Genomic DNA, 20,496 nt, shown 5'->3' with positions numbered 1-20,496 from the left:
CCCTTACCCTCTTTTAAAAGTAATTTACATGAAGTAATTCAATTGGCTTCAATGAATGACTGCTATCAGTGTGCCAAGAATTCTAATTTGTAGGTTTTTCATTCAACTATTGCTACTTTTTTAAAGGTTCTGTGGACAGTTGCTTTTTGGGCATTTGGGCATGAATAACACTTCACAGCACTGCTACCTCGACAATACTGCTTAAATTAGCATCAGGGAAGAAAACAAAAGAGGAGCGTGGGGAAAATCCTTTGATTCAAGAGGCAATATGCCTGCAGACATTAGAATCATAGAACAGAATCATAGAATCAGTCAGGGTTGGAAGGGACCACAAGGATCATCTAGTTCCAACGCCCCTGCCATGGGCAGGGACACCCTACCCTAGATCAGCCTGGCCAGAGCCCCACCCAGCCTGGCCTTAAACACCTCCTGGAACGAGGCCTCAACCACCTCCCTGGGCAACCCATTCCAGGCTCTCACCACTCTCATGATCAACAACTTCCTCCTCACATCCAGCCTGAACCTACCCATCTCCATCTGCACTCCATTCCCCATAGTCCTGTCACTCCCTGATAGCCAGAAAAGTCCTTCCCCAGCTGTTTTGTAGTCCCCCTTCAGATACTGAAAGGCCACAAGAAGTTCACCTCTGAGCCTCCTCTTCTCCTGACTGAACAGCCCCAACTCTTTCAGTCTGTCCTCACAGGAGAGGTGCTCCAGCCCTCTGAGCATCCTCATGGCCCTTCTCTGGACATGCTCCAGCATATCCACATCCTTCTTGTAATAGGGGCTCCAGAACTGGATGCAGTACTCCAGGTGGGGTCTCACCAGAGCAGAGAAGAAGGGGAGAATCACCTCCTGGCCACACTTCTCCTAATGCAGCCCAGGATCTGGTTGGCTTTCTGGGCTGCAAGTGCACACTGCTGGCTCATGTTGAGCTTCTCATCCACCTGTGCCCCTAAGTCCCTCTCCTCAGGATTGCTCTCCAGTCACTCACTGCCCAGCCTGGATTTGTGCTTAGAACTGGCTTTGACTACAGACTATACTGGAGAAATAATATGAAAACGATAAAAATGAAAAATCAGATTTATCCCACCTAGGACTACAAATGGCAAAATCAGTAGGTGACTTTTTTTCCCAGTGTCATAGGAACTAGTTAAGTGAGCATTTCCAGGTTATAACATGCTTGGTTTGGTCTAAAAGTCATTAGGTTTGGTGTAATTATAACAGCTCCCTGTTAATTTAATGATGAATATTTCCACTCTAAACCTAATTTTCGTTATTTTGCTTCTTGAATGATGTAGAGTGTGCTAGTTTGAAGCAAGCTGGAATGTTTTGGTAACAGAACTAGATAACGGGCAGTGAAATGAAAAACAATTGTGTCTACTTCTCTCACAGTCACGCTGAGAACTCTGGGAAGAAGAAGAAAACATTTTCCATTTTGTTTCTCACTCTTGCTTTTGCCTTAGACCTGGTAACATCTCATTAACCCTGCTCCTACTAACCTTGCTCCCTAACCTCTTGGCTGCACCTCTTTTCTTCCTGAGAACTGGGGTAAGGTTGAGAGGGCCGGGGGGAGGTGTTGGGGTGGTTTGAGAGCCCCTCCTGGGGACTCAGGTTTCTGGGAGGGGAGTTGTGCTTTTGTATTGTTTATCCTTTGTATATTTCTGTATATAATTGTATATAACTGTATATATTGTAAATAGCTGCTTGTAAATTCTGCTAGCTGTAAATAAATTGCTTCATCTATATTCCCAGGGTCCGTCTGAGCTAGCTGGGGCAAATTCAAAAGTGTGGGGGGGGCGGGGTAACCCCCAAACCATCACATAGAGTAACACAGTATGATAGCTTAATCATGTTACTTGATTTCATATTAAGGTTTTTTTTTACTAGTGATTTTATATATAGACTTATTATGCATTGCATATAGCCATTTATATAATATAACACATGTCTGAATCTATATACATGATTTACATACAAGGTGAATTCAAGCTGGAAACAAAGAAATAGTTTCATTTTCTTTTTATTCTATTCAGTAGTTATATTTTCTTTCAGGAGACTTTTACATTTAATTACATTTTGAGGTCTCAGAATTAATGAAATAGCTATCTGGGAGACTCAAATGAAAAGGCTTTGCATATATAGTTGTTACTACTTGATAGTCCAGATGGTGCTATTAATTATTATTAATCATCCATATAGTACTATGAACATAAGTGCCATTGTATGAAAGATAAATTCTCTGTGCTGTGCAGCTCATAATAACAAGCCAGACAAAAGAAACAAAGACAAAGCAAGGGGCACATGGGGAACTGTAGAGACAGCATCATGATAAAATGAGTATTATGGGGAAGACTGCTTAGAAAAATGAGCTCTCCAAAAGAGTTTGAAGGAAGAGATAAAGGTATATGGTCTGTTCACAGGGCTGCGAGAGACCTTCTGGGTCAGCTCCCTGTAGACAAATCAAACATGAAATCACTTTCATAAACTCTCCGAGTTCTATCTTTAAAGCATCTGGGGGTGAATTGCTCTCAGTACTTATGCCTGGAAGACTGACCCAGAACTGTGCTTTGAGAGTTAGAACCCATCTTCTTATTCAAGTTTCAACTTACTCATAGCCAGTTGTCAGCCACCTGTTCCCAACCCAGCCTGATTTTTTATCTTAAAAAAATAATTTTCTGTTGCATGATTGTCCCCATGGCACATTCATATACAGTAACAGTATCTTCCCTCGTGGTTCATTGTACTGGATTAATTCTTTTCCTGAAAGATATGATCTTCATTGCCCCCACATAACTTCTCTGCAGCTGTTGTCATTTCAGTCCATCTTTCTTTAATATGTTTATCAAAATCAACGTGTTAATAGAGTTGAGATCTTGCCAGGAATTTTAAAATTACATGGAGGTTTCACCTTGTTAGTTTGGATCCTGGGAGCACCCCTCCAGATATTTTACAGAACTGTCACTGGATTTTCATGGTCATTTCTCTCTGATAGGAAATAGGCATTGTATAACCCTGTTGATAGCTAGTACAACCAGTCATTTCCCAGATGAAGTACGTCCTAGCAGAAATTCTTCTTGTGACTTCCACTGCGCTACTCAAAGGTTATAACTGTATCTTTTAGAGGTTTCTAACAACTGTCTTTGAGACCTCTACAGATAAATGTCTGCTTCATGAACAGAGAGTAGTAGATAAAAAAATAAAAGAAAAAGCTTTATTCCCAAACTTGGAAATGTATATGGAAGAGTATGCCTTTATCTTATCATGCACAAAGGTATGGATGACTACATATGTTTATACACCAAGTTTTGTATTTATCATACTGCCACAACTCCGGACAGTTGTCCTGGAGTCCTGTATACCCCTAAATTCCTCTCCCTCTGTGGTCTGAATGGGAAAGGAAAAGGTGTAAAAAGACCTGTTCCCCTCCCTGCCCTGCAGGCGTGAAGGAGGGGAGCAAGGAGCCCTTCCGGCAGGAGGGGTGCCCATGCAGTGCCTGCTCTGGAATCAGGCTGGGATTGGCTGTGGTCTTCGTGCCTAGACAGTGGTAACTCTGCTCTCTGTCTAGGGAGGGTATAAATATTGGGGGACTCCCTGCTCTTGGGGTTCCCGCCTGTGTTGGCGGCCCAGGTTTGAGTCCTGGCCAATGCACCTAAGAAGGGTTTTGTGTTGTGCTGAGTCGACTTCTCCCCGGGGGGAACCTCCCCCAACCCGGGACATCAATTCTTGGTGCTTTTTCCAAAGGGAGACTTCTCTCCTTCTTAGGTGCATTTGGGGAAGGGAAACAAACAATACAATAACCTTAAGGGAGATGGGGGAGGGGTCAAGCGGCGGCAAAGCAGCAGAAGCAGCAGTAGCCAAAACAGCAGCCGGGGAAGATAGGCGAAGCTGCAGCAGCAGAAGCCAGCGGGAGAAGGGGCAGAACAAGCTGTGCTTCTAGACATTAAGTTCTTGATGCTCCAATGAAATTATATTAATTGATCTATTGCTGCCATTTATGTGGCTTATCCCTGGAATGTTCATCTCTCCCCTATGTCTGAGCTAGAGGAACAGCTCAAACGGCCACACCGCCTTAGAGTTCGCCCCCACCTGAGACTTCGGTGCCTGCCTGAGACTTCTCCCCCCACCTGGATAGACTCTGCAGAAGGAGCCCCTGGCGCTCTACTCCGCAGGATGGCTTCCCACCATTAGCACCCTTTAGGCAAGCTCAATAGGCCTTAACGACCCTCGGACAGGCCTCTGAAAGAGAGCAAGGGGAGAAGCAGCTGGACTGCCCTTCTTTCAGCCAGCCAACTCACCTGTGAGTAACTGGCTCAGCTTTATTATTAAGTGCAAACGCCATCATTGAATAGCTAAAGCCTTTTCCAACTTCCGACTTCCAAAATAGTCAAATTACCTATGGTATCCTTGTAGATCTTCTCAACCTAACTGAACCTGCTAATTAAAACTAAATTAATTTCTGTGTATAGTTTTGGGGGTGAGTTTTCAGGAAAATAACTCTATTTTTATATAAATCCCTGACTCGGCCACATTAATTCCCTGCCTCCACAACAACAGCGGAGAAGTTAATTTAAGGTTTCTTCTAAAGGCCATTAAGGGTCACTACTAGGGAACTTTCTCATGGAAGAATACTTTAGTCTATCAATTCCTGATTGTGGTTAAGAAAATGAATGCATTCCTTCAAGAGATTTGGGAAGAAGACAAGCTGATGATTTAGGCCACTGCATACATAAATTTGGTCTGCTTCTGGTTTGTTTGTTTGACCTTGTCATGAACACTTCTTTAATAAGAAGCTTGTTCCATGTTTGTTTGATCCTTATTAAGACAAACAGTGGCTAAAACACAACTGCTTCTGTGACAATTATGCTTTCATTCATTTATGAATGCCAGGCTCTGTTTGATTCCATATTCATGGCATTAAGACAAATGCAGAGATTATGTTGCCTCTGCTTCCTTCCCAGAGTAAAATAATCCTTCTTTACATAGAACAGTCCCAAGAAGTAGCAAATCAACATGTTTTTAGATTTATGGCCCAGAAATTTACCACAGTGTAAACTTTTTGTGTGTTTTAGCATTTGTGAAAATGTGACATTTTCCCAAGTTGTATGAGAGAGAAATCACACAGTATCACCAAGATTGGAAGAGACCTCACAGATCATCAAGTCCAACCCTTTAAAATATCCTCTATGCAGAAGCTGAAAAACTTGGGGGCCAATCTTACCTTGAAGGGTGTCTCACCTGCCTGACTGCCTACACCATCTTCTTGTGCATGGAAACACATTATGAAAAGGTTCTAAAGAAAACTGCCAAGTTCATTCAGGAACAGAATGAGAAGATCTATGCTCCTCAGGGCCTCCTTCTGACAGACCCCATTGAAAGAGGACTAAGAGTTATCGAAATTACCATTTATGAAGACAGAGGTATGACCAGTGGAAGATAAAACTGTGGCGTCTCAGCAGATAGCTCAACAGTGGACTTGCTGTATCAAATATCTTGCAGACAGTTGAAATGTCACAGTTATGACCTATGAGCTTGATACAACTTGGCCCTTGTGTTTGAAGGCCTTCCTGGTCTAGCAGTTGGTGATATGTGTGAGAAAATGGTGCCACTGTGGAAAACGTGGCTGTGAATGAATGCCAGCAAAATTTTTATCACATCAGCTTGTATTTTCCTTCTCCTTGTTTTGAAATGCATAATTACATTTGGGTGGATATACACTCTTAATAACAGCAAAAAGTGTGATATTAATTCAATTTCTTGTTGCTATGTGACAGAAACATGACTGACTATTTTTATCATGATGGTAACACATAACGTAGAGGCACTACAAAGGCTTGCATATAGTTATCAGTTATTAATTGCCATCTGGGAAAAAGTAGTTTTGTTTTGTAGGAAAAAGAAAACCAGTTGATGTATCATGTCACACTTTGTTTTCATTTCTGAAATACGTTGCTGAGACAAGCTGCTAAAATGAAGTTCAGCAAGGAATTTCTGTACCCCAGAAGAAGTTACGACCTTGCATTGTTCAACATTAAATTAGTAAGATTCAGCTATCCAGATAAACTGCAGATTTCAGTTTGAAGATATGTTCAGGAGTAGTCATACAAAATATATTTGTATTACAAGAAACTAACTTAGTCAGTTTGACTTTGCAACTTAAAAATGAGTGCATAGTCCATGAAGTTCAGAGCCAAGCAAGGTGCTATATGATCATAATAAAAAAGGTAATTACTTCTAGAAATGGTGTACTGCTATACATTTTTATAGAAGAATTTTAAGGGAAAAAAAAACCCCACATGTATTATATAGCACCTTTCAGTATAAAAATTACTTTTAAAATTTATAGCTATATTTTATCATCAATAGTTAAGCAGGAAATAAATGAATGCTTTTTTTCTCTACAGAAACTCAACACAGTGTTTTCCTGCACTTACACTTTCCTCACTGTCATTTCCACACAAAAGCTGCCATTTTTAAATCAAGCCCTCTAATAGAATGACTTTCTGTTTGACTTTCTGTTTGTTTGTTTTAGAAAAGGACAAAACAGGCAAAAGCTTAAATGTCTGGAATTAATTTTGTCCCTTTACAGATTTTTTTTAAAAATACAGGTAAAATTTTGCATTACATTGCTGTGTTCTTCATGCATTCACAGATGCGATTAAGTGAGGTTTTAGAGATATCTGAACTCTACCTTGATGTCTGTATTTACCCAAACCATTACATTACATAGGGTTGCAGCTCAATGTTTTCACAGTATCACAGTATCATCAGGGTTGGAAGAGACCTCACAGATCATCAAGTCCAACCCTTTACCACAGAGCTCAAGGCTAGACCATGGCACCAAGTGCCACGTCCAATCTTGCCTTGAACAGCTCCAGGGACAGCGACTCCACCACCTCCCCGGGCAGCCCATTCCAGTGTCCAATGACTCTCTCAGTGAAGAACTTTCTCCTCACCTCGAGCCTAAATTTCCCCTGAAACTCAGAAACTCCAGTCAGATTGCTTTGTGCTTGTACATATTAACAGTACAGGTATGATTCATCTGTGTGCGAGCTAACTCTGGTGGGTTGACCATGACTGGAATCCAAGGACAGGGAAATCACTCATCAGTTACTGTCACAGGCTAAACAGAATCAACTTGGTGTGGAAAAAAAAATCAGAATAGATATAAAACCTTAATCTTAAAATCATACCCCTCAGACCTCTTTTTTTACCTGGGCTTAACTTCACCCATGAATTCTCTGCCTCCTTCCCCCACAGCAGCATAGTGGGACAGGGAATGGAGGTTGTGTTTAGTTCACTGCATGTTGGTTTTGCTGCTCCTTCCTCCTTATGGTGAGGACTCTTCAGACTCTTTCCCTGAAGCAGCAGGTTTCTTTCCCTCTTCCTAAATATGTTATCACAGGTGCAACACAAACATTGTTGATGTGCTTGGACTTGGCCAGTAGTGGGTCAATCTTGGATCCAACTGGCACTGTTTTTATTGGCCATAAGGAAAATTCTAGCAGCTTTTCACAGAAGCCACACCTGTAGATGCCCCACTATCAAAACCTTGCCACGCAAATGCAGTATATTCTATTTCTCAAGTTGGACAAAGGTGCCAGGTTTAGCTATATAGGACAAGAAATACCCTATCAGGTATTTAGTAATCATAGCACCAGCTTGCAGTCCTGGGGATTTAGAACATGAAAACTGACCAATGTGTAGAAAGTATTGTTCTCAGTACCATAAAACGTCATGCTGAGATTCTAGTGCTTTCATTCAACTTTATCCATTTTGTTTTCTCAAATTTCTTTGTCCTTCAATACATTTTTGAGATTTTGATGTAGGAACTTTACTGGATGGGTAAAAATGTAGAAAAGATGAAGCTGTGAGTAAAATTAGCAAATTCTATAATTCATGAACCTCAAAGCAATTTCTTTTTTTTACTTATACACTTGCACTTTGGTGAAGTTGCTTGACATCATTGCCCTAAATATGGAAATTTAGCTGTTATGGGTTAAATTTCTGACCATTTTGCAGGCTTCTTGTGCAAAAAAATGGAATTTGAATCATCCTCTACCAAATCTTAAATGTATGCATTTGAAAGTTGGGACATAAAGATTTGCAAATAACAAATATGGCAGATATGAATGTAGGAACCTAACAGAACACTAATATTTTATGGTTCTTGCCATTTTCAATGAGCTGTGATAGTTATTTTACATTCAAGAAATGTGTTGATTTACAATTCCCATCTTCTTCTAAATCATTTTTCTTCTAAAGGAAATGCTTACTTTGAATCACATACTCTCATCATTCATCCCCACTGTTACTGCATAACAAAAATACTACAAGTCTGGGGAACAAATCAGCTTGGAATATTTTGCACCACAGCCCTTCTAAGGGAACGCTGGAGGGACACCAAAGAAAGGTTGTCAACATTTTGTTCCAGCTTGCTTGATGCCACAATTCAATCAAGCAAAAATATCACAGAATCACAGAACCTTACAGATTGGAAGTGACCTCTAGAGATTATTGATTCCAAACCTCCTGCCAAAGCAGGATCACAATAAACATAATTTCCAGCCAATGAAATAATAGTTTAGATGGCACCCCTTACATTGAATTATTTAATAAAAATATGTTTAATATAATCTTGTGAAATTATTCTCATTTTTTTCTTGTATTCAAGCAAAAATTCATAAAAACCAGAATCTGTATAGTTGGTAACATTTTTTTGGAGAGGACAATGGCTAACATTCACATTTTAACCTCATTCTCACTGTGAGATATCTTTAATCCCTCAGAAATAAATTGTAGATCATCAACCATAAAACTGACTCCAGAATCAAAGTTGTAAAATGTTTTCTCAGACAATATGACTCTTGTTCAGCTCATCTGAGTAATAATTGTTCAAAGTACATTGTGGCTTCTCCTACAGAAAGCTTCAAAACATCTTCCCATGAACCCCATGGAGACAGACTGGATCTTTTTCTGGTGGGTACCAAAGAACAAGGCTCTACTGCCTAATTCCTTGTGGTGCAGAATCAGAACATTATCATTCCTTAAGTCTTTAGATATAAATTTATTAGAAAGGGAACTGAACAAATAAGGGGACAGCATATTATCTAAAAACACAAAGAAATTTAACATGGGCTCAGTTCTCCTGCAGAATGCCTTGATTCTCCTAAAGCTCAGCAATGGGTACAGGCTACTTCCCTAAACAATATGAACTTTCTAACCCCAAACAGATCTTGGAAACTAAGGCATCTTGGATTACAATAGAAAGACGAAGTCCATATTATAAGATAGCAAAGTCAGTCAAATATTTCAAATTGACATTACTTCTATTTAACTTCAGTACAACAATCCTGCATCTGTTCATTGCTTGTGTAATGAAAAAAACATAACTATACCTTCTTGAATTCTTTACTCTAGAGATGCATAATGCTCAGACCGCAGTGTTGTTTGAAGTAAGTTTCCATCAAATCAATTCCATCTTCAACATTAGTGAATTTCTTGTTGCATCTTCAGATCCAATTAAACCAATCATGCCTTTTCAATTATCTACAATTACCTTAATTAGATGAGAATAACAACAAGAAAAAAAAGCAAAACAACTTGCAAAGTAAATCAAGTCAGATATCCTTATTTATAGACTGAAAGCAGACATCTGCATGTTTCAGTTTAGTTTCCAACTTCATCACAAACCAAGCTCAAAGAGTTTTAAAAGAACAGTAGCAATACAGAGTCATTTCAATTTTGGTAGTGAAATCATGTGACTTGTATGAAACTGAGAGGAAACAATGTCCTCTGATAAGCAACTCTAGAACAGGAACATTTCCCTACTCAGCCAGAGGCAAGAACCCAACCCCAGAGCTATGGCTTATTCTCTGAAACATGTTATTTATCCCTAGATAGGGAGCAGGCAGAAGACCTACATGGATTTGTAAAGAACTAATGAGGAATGTCATGTGGAAGAAAGAACTTCACAGTATGTAGAAAAACAGACTGGTCACATTGGAAGTAGGCAGAGTATGGAGGCATACAACAAGGATACCCAAGGCTCTCTTAGCATTAAATCTGGTGAAGGAAGTAAAAAGACAACAAAAAGGAATCATTCAAACACACTATTGGCAAAAGGATGGCAAAATGTAGGCCCACTGCTGATTGAGGATGGAGCTCTGATGATCAAGGATGCAGAGAAGGCAGAGGCACTGAATGCATATTTTTCCTGCTAGGACCCCCACCCAGGAATCCCAGAGTCTGGAATTAAGTTAGAAAGCCTGGAAGGAATCTACACTGGTCAGTGAGGTTTGGGTTAGAGATCATTTGAGTAAGTTGAACGTACATGAATCCATGACAATGTGTCCTGGTTGCCAAGAAGGCAAATAGGATGTAGTTGGGTGTGCTGTGAAGAGTGTGCTCAGCAGATTGAGGGACATCCTTCTCCCCCTCTACTCAGCCCTAGTTAGACCACATCTGGAATATGGTATACAATTCTGGGCTCCCCACTTCAAGAGGGATTGGGAACTACTGGTGAGAGTTCAACAGAGATTAAGGGATTCCTCTTAGGAGGAAAGACTGAGAGACCTGGGACTGTTCAGTCTGGAGAAGAGAAGGCAGAGAGAGGACTTTATCAATATCTGTATATCTGAAAGGTGGCTGCCAGGAGGATAAAGCCAGTTTATTTTCAGTTATACCCAGTGATAGGACAAGGGGCAACAGATGTAAACTCAATCATGGAAAACTCCATCTTAACATGAGAAAAAAGTTTGTTGTTTTTTTTTTTTACTCTGACAAAGAACTGGAACAGGCTGCCCAGAGAGGAGCTTCCTTCTCTAGAGATCTTTACAACACTCCTGCATGCATTCCTCTGTGACCTGACCCCAAGTGATGCTGCTTTGAAGGGTGGTTGGACTCGATGATCTCTGGAGGTCTCTTCCAACTCCTTGTGTTCTTTGATTCTATGATTCCTCAGCAAAGAAGTGAGAAAAAAACCTCACTCTAAAATTTAAGTATAAAGGTTTATTATAAAATAAAGGCAAAACAGCGCTGGGTGCATAGAAAAAATTGCTAGAGGCACACCACTAACAGCAGACAACAGTGCTCATATAGGATATTATATTAGCTTTATACATGTTCATGAGTATACTTTTACCTTTTCCTAGTACCCACTGCCCCCACCCCTTGGTTTGTTTGGTCAAATTAACAGCTGGTTTTCTTCACAAGGTGAACTTGGCTCTGTTGTATTTAATATGAACATCAATCAGAGGGGCCTCCTGGATCCTCCCAGCACTCCCTTCTGGTTCCTACACACACACAACAGTACCCTGTTATCTTACAGTTTAGGTCATATAAAAGTCCTGTTGTACAAAAGCCAAATCCTCATACATTACAACTGGATTACTAGCTGGTGGAGACATAGCCCAAGTTTTGGAACTGGTGAACTTCTTGTGAGATTGTCTCTTTCTCACAATAAGACTAGCAAAGAATGAGGAGTAGTGTGGAATGTAATACAAAGTAATACACTAAACCTGTAATGCATATTGCTGCAACAATGATGATGCAAACTGACAGCTGCATGTATCCATCTTCCTTCAGTCAGTCCATATCTCATGTGTGCCTTTTGTCTGCTTTCTTTCCAGGAGAACATAAGCAATTTCCTTTGAAGGCAGTGAAGCTGTCTGAAGTCTAACAGATAAACAGTGTTTTCCCACATGTTTTCACCCCAGACCATGTCCTTACAGCATGTTCCATTAGCTGATATTGAGCAGATTTTATAGCACAGCTGGTAGGATAATAAAGATGCAGAACTTTCAAAAGATTAATTTGTTACAGTTGAGATTAAAACAATTAGCTTTGTGCTACTATTTGCCAAATTAGTGTGTTGCAAGCATATCATTTTCCTTCATCAAACATAATACTTGACAAAAAAGTGGATGAAAGACCAAACATACATAGATGCCTTTATGAACACTAATAAATGGAAAGAAACCCTTCGAAAAAAATGTGTTCTGTATTCCTGGAAGATTTTTCTCATTCATGTGTGTAGAGAAATTTTGCCTGCCTTTCAACATTTATAGCTCACTAACAATTTAAAGCAATTTATATCTCAATGCCAAGTACCATTTTTTAAATGACTCATATTAAATACAGTTATGTTCAAGTTTCTTCCATATTAACACCATTTTTACTTGTAGGCATTCTTTGCAGAATGGGAGGAGCACAAAAATCACTCCCTACCTTGCTCTGAAGCAATTTGAAGCAATTTAAAGAAGCCCATTCTTTGCAACTTTCTTAGAAGTAGCTTATTAGAATTATTTTTATGCACTTATGTCCTGAAAGTCCTGTGTACCCCTAAATTCCTCTCTCTCCATGGCTTGAATGGGAAGGGGAAAGCCGCCTGGTTCCCCCCCTCGCCTGCCCTGCAGGCGTGAAGGGGGTGAGCAAAGGGGTCCTGCCCCGTGCAGTGCCCACGCTGGGATCTGGCTGGGATTGGCTGTGCACTTTCACACCTAAGGTGTGGTAACTGTGCCCTTTGTCTATCGAGGCTATAAATTGGGGGGCTTCCCGCCTTTGGGGGGTTCCCTCCTTGGATTTCATCCATGCCTGGATGTTTGTGTCTGCCTGAGACTCCCCCCCTCCCCCCCCCCCCCCGCCCCCCGCTCGCCTAAGGTGAATACAGAAAGCAGAAAGCTTCAAAGGATGCTTCCCCATTGACACCTTTGTAAGAGCTGAATACCTCTTAACGACTCTCCCACAGCTTCTGCAGGAGAACGAGAGCGACAAACCTCACCAGGAAGCCAGCCTGATCGTGAGTTATTTTGGCTCAACTTTATTAGTAAGAAACCCACTATTAATTAATAGCTAAAGCCTTTTCCAACTTCTGACTTCCAAAACAGTCAGATTATTGATGGTATCCCTGTAGATAATTCTCATGCGACTGAATCTGCTAATTAAACTAAATTAATCTTTATATATATATATAGTTTTGGGGGTGGGTTTTTTGGGAAAATAAAATAACTATTTTTGTACAAAATTCCCAACTTGGCCACACATTAATTCCTGCCTCCACAACAACTAATAATTCACTGAAGTAAAGAAAAAAAAAAACCACAACACATTAGCTTCCTTCAAGTTTTTACCTTTCTGCATAGATAAAGACTCCTTACAAGAATGGTTAGAAACTGATTTATGAACTCCCATGACACAAATATAGAAATATAAGATGTGGGAGGGAAATGGAGTTATATACTCACATTCTAGTGGAGAGATGGAAAAAAAATTCCAGATAATTTCTGACTTACAAGAGTGGCTGCTAAAACAAATATTATTTTGTAAATATTATTTTAAATTATTTTTCCACAGCTTATGTTATTCTGTTAAACTGAAGAATTAATATCACTAGCTAAAGCTACTGTAAAATTTGTACCCAAATCTCTGTCATCAGGATTCAAGACTAAATTTTTACTTACTTTTGTTTCAGTTCTTGGCTTCATCTCGAGGTGAGGAGAAAGTTCTTCACTGAGAGAGTCATTGGACACTGGAATGGGCTGCCTGGGGAGGTGGTGGAGTGGCCGTCCCTGGGGCTGTTCAAGGCAAGGTTGGACATGGCACTTGGTGCCATGGTGTAGCCTTGAGCTCTGTGGAAAAGGGTTGGACTTGATAATCTGTGAGGTCTCTTCCAACCCTGATGATACTGTGATACTGTGATACAGATGTAAATTCTACCAAATTTTATGTTGATTTCAGATAGAAGGCAGATGTTCATGGAAAACTAAGTTGGCAGTTTGAGACTTATTTCCATGAAGAAGACTTTCTTTTCTATTGTTTCCCAAGAGCAATGGTGCACTGCAACAGTTCAATCCATAATGTTTCCCTTTCTGTTCTATAAAATATGGTTCTTGGTGGTGATACTTTAATATAGAAATGTGAAATATACTTTAGTGATTATCACACTGTGTGGCAGTTTGAGCTGATCCTCTAGCTCAGACATAGGGGAGAAATGAACATTCCAGGGATAGGCCACATAAATGGCCTTTCTTTTTTGAAAGTCAGGGAAAGATGAAATTGTGTTTTCTTATAGTATAAGTATAACAATGTAAAGAGAGATAATAACTAGAGAAGGAAGGAAGGGAAAAAAACAATACAATAACCTTAAGGGAGATGGGGGAGGGGTCAAGCAGCGGCGAAGCAGCAGAAGCAGCAGTAGCCAAAACAGCAGCTGGGGAAGATAGGCGAAGCTGAAGCAGCTGAAGCCAGTGGGAGAAAGGGGAGAACAAACTGTGCTTCTAGACATTAAGTTCTTGATGCTCCAATGAAATTATATTAATTTATCTATTGTTGCCATTTATGTGGCCTATCCCTGGAATGTTCATCTCTCCCCTATGTCTGAGCTAGAGGATCAGCTCAAACGGCCACACACTGTAAAAAACACTGTGGAGGAATTTGGACTAAGATACATATCAAATATGTATGCATGTTTTGGTTTTTTTTTCCTGACAGCATAGCTTATCACAGCACTGTAGAAATCAATTTGCTTTTCCAGGAATTTTCACAGCCTCTGAGAAAAAGGATTGTGCAATGTTGGTTGATTGGTTGGTTGCTTTTCTCCAATCTGCTTCCACAGATCTATTTTGCTATACTGCATGCCTTGTGCTGCATTAGTGGAACTTATCTTAAATCTACTGAAGGAACACAGAACCAAGCTTCTTCTACTACCCAACAAGCAACAGTACAGATTCCTCTGCCTTATGTATGGCACTTTTGCCATATCTATCTAAATATTCAGACTAGCAGGCACCAAAAAGTAAACACCCACTCTCCAAGCTCCAAATCAGTCCAAGCCATTCCAAAAGTAGGGATTAAAAAAACTTAATTTTTTTTGTCTATCAAAGTAAAACAAGATACATAATGAGGCAAGCATCCAAGCTAAAATACAAGGAAAAATATTTGGAGAAACCTCAAGCTATGCAAAAGAGTTATCTATACACCATGCAGTACCAGTTTGTGTACTTTAGCCATTTTTATAATAGCTATATAATATATATATATATATATATATATATATATATATATATATATATATATATATATATATAAAATACTATGTTTTGTGTGGCTTTACATGTCCAGATCCAGAAACAGACAAAGGAAAAAAAAGGGGGAAAAAAAGAGATAGTAATATTAAAGTAATATTAATTCAAATTAGAACATACATAAATAAATGCAAACATTATCTTTCAAAACTAATTAATAGTGTGAATTCTAATCAATATCACAGAAATCACAGGTGTATCTCCCTAATGTGTGTGCGGTTTTTAAATCAACATAGCATCCCAGGTGCACAGCAGACATAAAGAAGCAGTAACTGACATTTTGCATACTTAGCTCCCCAAATCTGTCAAGCAATGAGTTATTGATAAAAACTGATGTTGTCCTTTCTGCTCCTCTTTAGTTACATCTGAAACAAAGAAATTGTTCAAAGAATTTCATGGGTCAGAGTTCTTGAAGACAGGGAGGCTGAAGAGAGCCAGTTGATATTTAAGCACCACCTACTCCAAGACCAAAATCAGTATATCTCCATGAGTAAGAAATTGACTAAAGGCAGAAAGATATCTGCATGGATGATCGAGAAGCTTCTGGAAAAATCTCAAAGGGAAGAAGAGAGTCCACAATATGTGGAAAAAGGGACTGGCCACTTGGGAGGAATATAGGAAAGTTGCCTGAGTGTGCAGAGAGGCTACAAGGAAATCTGACACCCTCTAGAAACTAAATGTGGTAAATGATGTAAAAATAACAAGAAGAGCTTCTTCAGATGCATTAGCAAAAAAAGCAACACCCAATACTGAATGAGGTGGATGAACTGGTGACAGAGGATAGAGACAAGGAGGAGTTACTGAATGCCTTTTTGATTCAGTATTTACTTCTAAGTTCAGTCCTCAGTCCATTGAGGTAAAAGAGAAAGTCCAGAAGAAAGAAGACAGTCTCTTAGTCAAGGATGACTGGGTTGGGAATCACCTTGTCAAACTTGTCACCCACATGTCTATGGACACAGATGGGATGCACCTCAAATGCTGAGGGAGCTAGCTAAGGTTATTGCTAAGCCACTCTCCATCGTTTTTAAAAGAGCATGGAGAACAGGGAGGTGCCTGAGGATTGGAGGAAAGCTAGTGTCATTTTAATCTTCAGAAAGGGCAAGAAAGAGGATCTAGGAACCTACAAGCCAGTCAACCTCACCTCAATCCCTGGAGAGGTGAGGGAACAGCTCATTCTGGAGGCAGTCTCTAAGCGTGTAGATGAAAATAAAATTATCAAGAATATTTAGCATGGATTCCCAAAGGGTGAAATCATGCTTAACCAATCTGATAGCCTTCAATGCTGGTGTAGATGAAGGGAGAATAGTGGATGTTGTCCACTTCGACTTCAGCAAGGCTTTTGACCACTGTCGCCCAGAACTTGCCTCATAGGTAACCTTAGAAAGTATGGGCTACATGACTAGACAGTGAGGTGGACTGAAAACTGGCTGAATGACTGAGGACAGAGAGAGTTGTGATCAGTGGTGCAGGGTCTAGTTGGAGACCTGTGGCTAGTTGGAGGCCTGTGGCTAGTGGTGGTCCCCAGGAGCTAGTATTGGGTCCAGCCTTATTAAACATCACAGAGTGTAGTCTTAGCAAGTTTTCTGCTGATAGAAAACTGGGAGTGGCTGACTCACCAGGGAGCTGTAATGCCATTCAGCAAGACCTGGACAGGTTGGAGAGATGGGCAGAGAGTAATCTTATAAAATTCAACAAGGGTAAGTGTAGAGTCTGGCATCTGAGGAGGAATAACCCCATACTTCAGTACAGGTTAGGGGCTCACCTGCTGGAAAGGGTTTCTATGAAGAAGGACCTGGGAGTGTTGATGCACTAAGAAGAGCTCTGGCCATCAGGTCGAAGGACGTTCTTCTGCCCCTTTACTCTGTGCTGGTAAGGCCAGATCCTGGACTCCAAGTTCAAGGACACAGAACTATGAAATGGAGGGCCACAAGGATGATTATGAGACTGGAGCATCTTTCTTGCAAGGAAGGCTGACAGACCTGGGGCTTTTTAATCTGGAAGAGAAGATTGAGAGGGGATCTTATAAAGGCATATAAATATCTAAAGAGAGGAGGTCATGAGGATGGGGCTGGGTTCTTCACAGTGGAATCAAGTGATAGGACAAGGAGGGTGGGGGTGGAGCAGGGGTGAGAGGTTGGACTAGATGGTCTCCAGATGTCCCTTTCAACTCCTACACTTTTATGATTCTGTGATTGTAAATCCAGTAAGTAACTCAGTGAAAGATAAGAGACAAAGATATTGCTAATTCTAGGGTTTTTTGGCTAAGACACATTCTCAAAAAAAAAAAATTCCCTGCTTCAAGATAGATTTAATAATCCTAACATCTACTTTTTTTCTTTCACTGTGTAGATGATATGCATGGATTGTTTTCCTCCAAGGACATGTATATCATCGTTTCCATGGCACTCTTTGTTTAAAGACTAAAATGCATTTGGCCACACTTCAAACAGCATCTCGTGTATTTCATCTTCAGCCATTCTGAAAAAATTAAGTGCATGAGGCTTGGTAATGATGAGGATGCTTTTGCATACCAGTCAGGTGAAAACTGGAAGGGTGAAACCAAGTGTATAGCCATTAGGAAATGCAGTAGTGAGTAGATGTAATCAGGCTGATAAAATCGTATACCTCAGACCCATTTCTAGGTCCTTTAGAGATCAAAGAACAGCCCGGTGCATGGCATGACAGATAATAAACTAGAGCACTTTAACTGATTTGCAATAGCTAAAGTTTAGACATTGATTTTTCATTGTATTCTCTTTGTCTTTGATTTCACTGTTTTCTTAGTGTCTGCCATTTAATGCAGTGCCAAAACTGTCGTAGAAAGTCTGCTATGCCAGATGTCACCCTTTTGCCCTTTTGCTCGATCTGAAAATTTTCTTTTAAGAGCATTTGAAACTAAGTTAGTGAGCACACCTTTTTCAGTAAAAGAGGCATTATGAGTTATACCTTTTATGTTTTTTAATAACAGCCACAAAGTTAAGAACACATTAGATATCAACTACATCAACTATGTATTTCAAAAATATTGTTCTTAACTCTTAGATATGGAGTGTATCTTAATGGCATTTTGAGTTCCTTGCGTGCAAGAGGTCTGTTCTATTATTTCCAAAGGAGAAAACTGTTCCCTTTAGAATTCATTATGTGGGAAAAGGACTCATTTCCTAAGGTTTGCTCCTTAAACAGTCAATTTCTAGAATGTAGAAGTGTCCATTCTCAGGCTATAGGCATGAACAAAACCATTTTATTTTCATCAAAATTCAATGAGACGCATATAAATGCTGATCTTCTCGAGTTTCTCCCATTCTTCAAGTACCAGTAACTAATCAGTTAAAGACTTTTAAAATAGGGAGTGTTTTCTCTCTTTTTACAACAGAGAACTACAACATTTTCTTTGCATTTGAAAAAAAAATCTCTAAAAATGGCTGTGTATTTGATTGCAGTGTAGACATAGACTCAGTCTGGTCACTGAAGATGACTGTTACATGTTGTTTTGGTAAAATGTGTTGATAAAAGGTTTTTTTATTGGTGGTTGTATAGTGGAGTAACCTTGAACCTGACCCCAGGTGGTCTTGACCCCTCCCCAGGGGTGGGTCTGAACACCACCAGATGATGGTTATCCCACCCCCTCTTCCTGTCTAAAGATCCACAAAAGCACACCCTGCCTCCCTGCTTACTGCCAATCACCATCCTGTTCCTGGTTTCTCTTTGTTTTACCATGTGGCCATCACCATCACAATCAGGTTGTATTTATTCATTTTGTATTTGCTTTCCCTTCCCTATACCCTTTGTAACTTCCCTACCTCAGATACCTTTTTAAGTTAATGTTAAATGTTTCTTTTATAACTTCCAAATCAAGTGAGATTCATTTATCTGGGTGTGCTTACCTTTTCTTTCTCTACATCTAATCCCTTTATTTTGGGAAAGAAAGAGGAAGAGGGAAGAGCACTCTATAAAAATTGTTATTGGCTCTATCAAATTTATTTGAGTCTCTGGAAATTTAAATTAGAACCCAGACAGTGGTGCTTTTTTTTTTTCATCAGTGAAGTATGGTCAAAGTTTGACTGTGGGTCATGCTTTCTTTATGATTAACTATGCAACAAAATAAACAACAGCAACAGCAAAAAAAAGAGGTAAAAATCCTCATCCAACATATCCACAGACTAGTTCACTATGATGAAGGAACTACAATTTGAATAAAATATCTTGGTTATGTATGCAAATCCATAGAAACCACACTAGAGAGCAACTGTATGGAAAGAGGTGGGGGGGGGGGTTATGCTGATAGCACATTGGACATGCAGCAACAGTGTGCTCTGGCAGCCAAAGAGACTATCATGTCTTGGGGTGCAACTAGCACAACATAGCTGGCCAGTCAAGATAGGGGCATTGTTCCACTCCACACTGGGCTGGTGCACTGGACACCTCAAGTACTCTGTGCAATTTTGAGTGCCTCAGTATAAAGGCATGAAATTATTACAGAGTATCCAAAGGTGGGTGATCAAGATGGTGAAGGGCATTGAGGGCATGACTTGTGAGAAGCAATTGAGGTCACCTGGCCTGTGCAACCTGGAGAAGAGAAGGTTGACAGATAACCTCATCACAGTCTACACCTTTCCTAATGTGGGCAGCTGATGGGGAGATGCTGTTCTATTCTCTCTGGTGACCAGTATTAGAACATGAGGAAATAGAATGCAACAGAGCAAGTTCAGAGTGGACCTTAGGAAAAGAGTTTTCGTTGAGAGAGTGGTCACTGGTAAAGGCTCCCTAGTGAAGTAGTCATGGTACTAAGCCTGCCAGAGGTCAAGAGTGTCTGGACAATGCTCTTAGCCATGTGATTTAGTTTTAGTTATGTGGCCATTTGAGCCAAATTTCTAGCTCAGACATAAAAAAATGGAACAGAGAAACTTAGAAGTGGAAGCTCTGAGTGGAGAGGTGAACATTCTAGGGATCGGCCATATAATGGCAACAATGGATAAGTTAATATCATTTAATTGGAGCATCAACAGCTTTATGTCTGGAAGCACAGCTTGTACCTTCCCCTTGCTGTTTCTGTTGCTTCTGCTTGCACCTGCTGCTATCTTCCCCTGCCGCTGTTTTGGCTGCTGCTGCTTTTGCTGCTTTGCCGCTCCTTGACCTGTTCCCCATCTTCCTTAAGGTTTTTTTATTTCTGTAGTAGTTTTTTCTCCTTATACTAGATACTGTTATATCTAGTTTAAACTATAAGAAATACAATTTCATTTTTCCTGACTTTCCAAAACTCAGTGTTGTAGTGAGTTTATTCTAACAGGGGAAGGATCCACCCTAACCCAGGACAAGGTAGTTCTGCAAGAAGCAGATAGATGGACTTGATTATCCTTATGGACCCCTTACAACTCAAAATATTCCATGATTTTATGAAAATATTGAAGTACTC

Source organism: Pogoniulus pusillus, chromosome 4, assembly GCF_015220805.1.
Source record: "Pogoniulus pusillus isolate bPogPus1 chromosome 4, bPogPus1.pri, whole genome shotgun sequence".
Lineage (NCBI taxonomy): Eukaryota > Metazoa > Chordata > Aves > Piciformes > Lybiidae > Pogoniulus > Pogoniulus pusillus.
The sequence above is the reverse complement of the archived record's forward strand: the minus strand, read 5'-3'. Positions refer to the sequence as shown.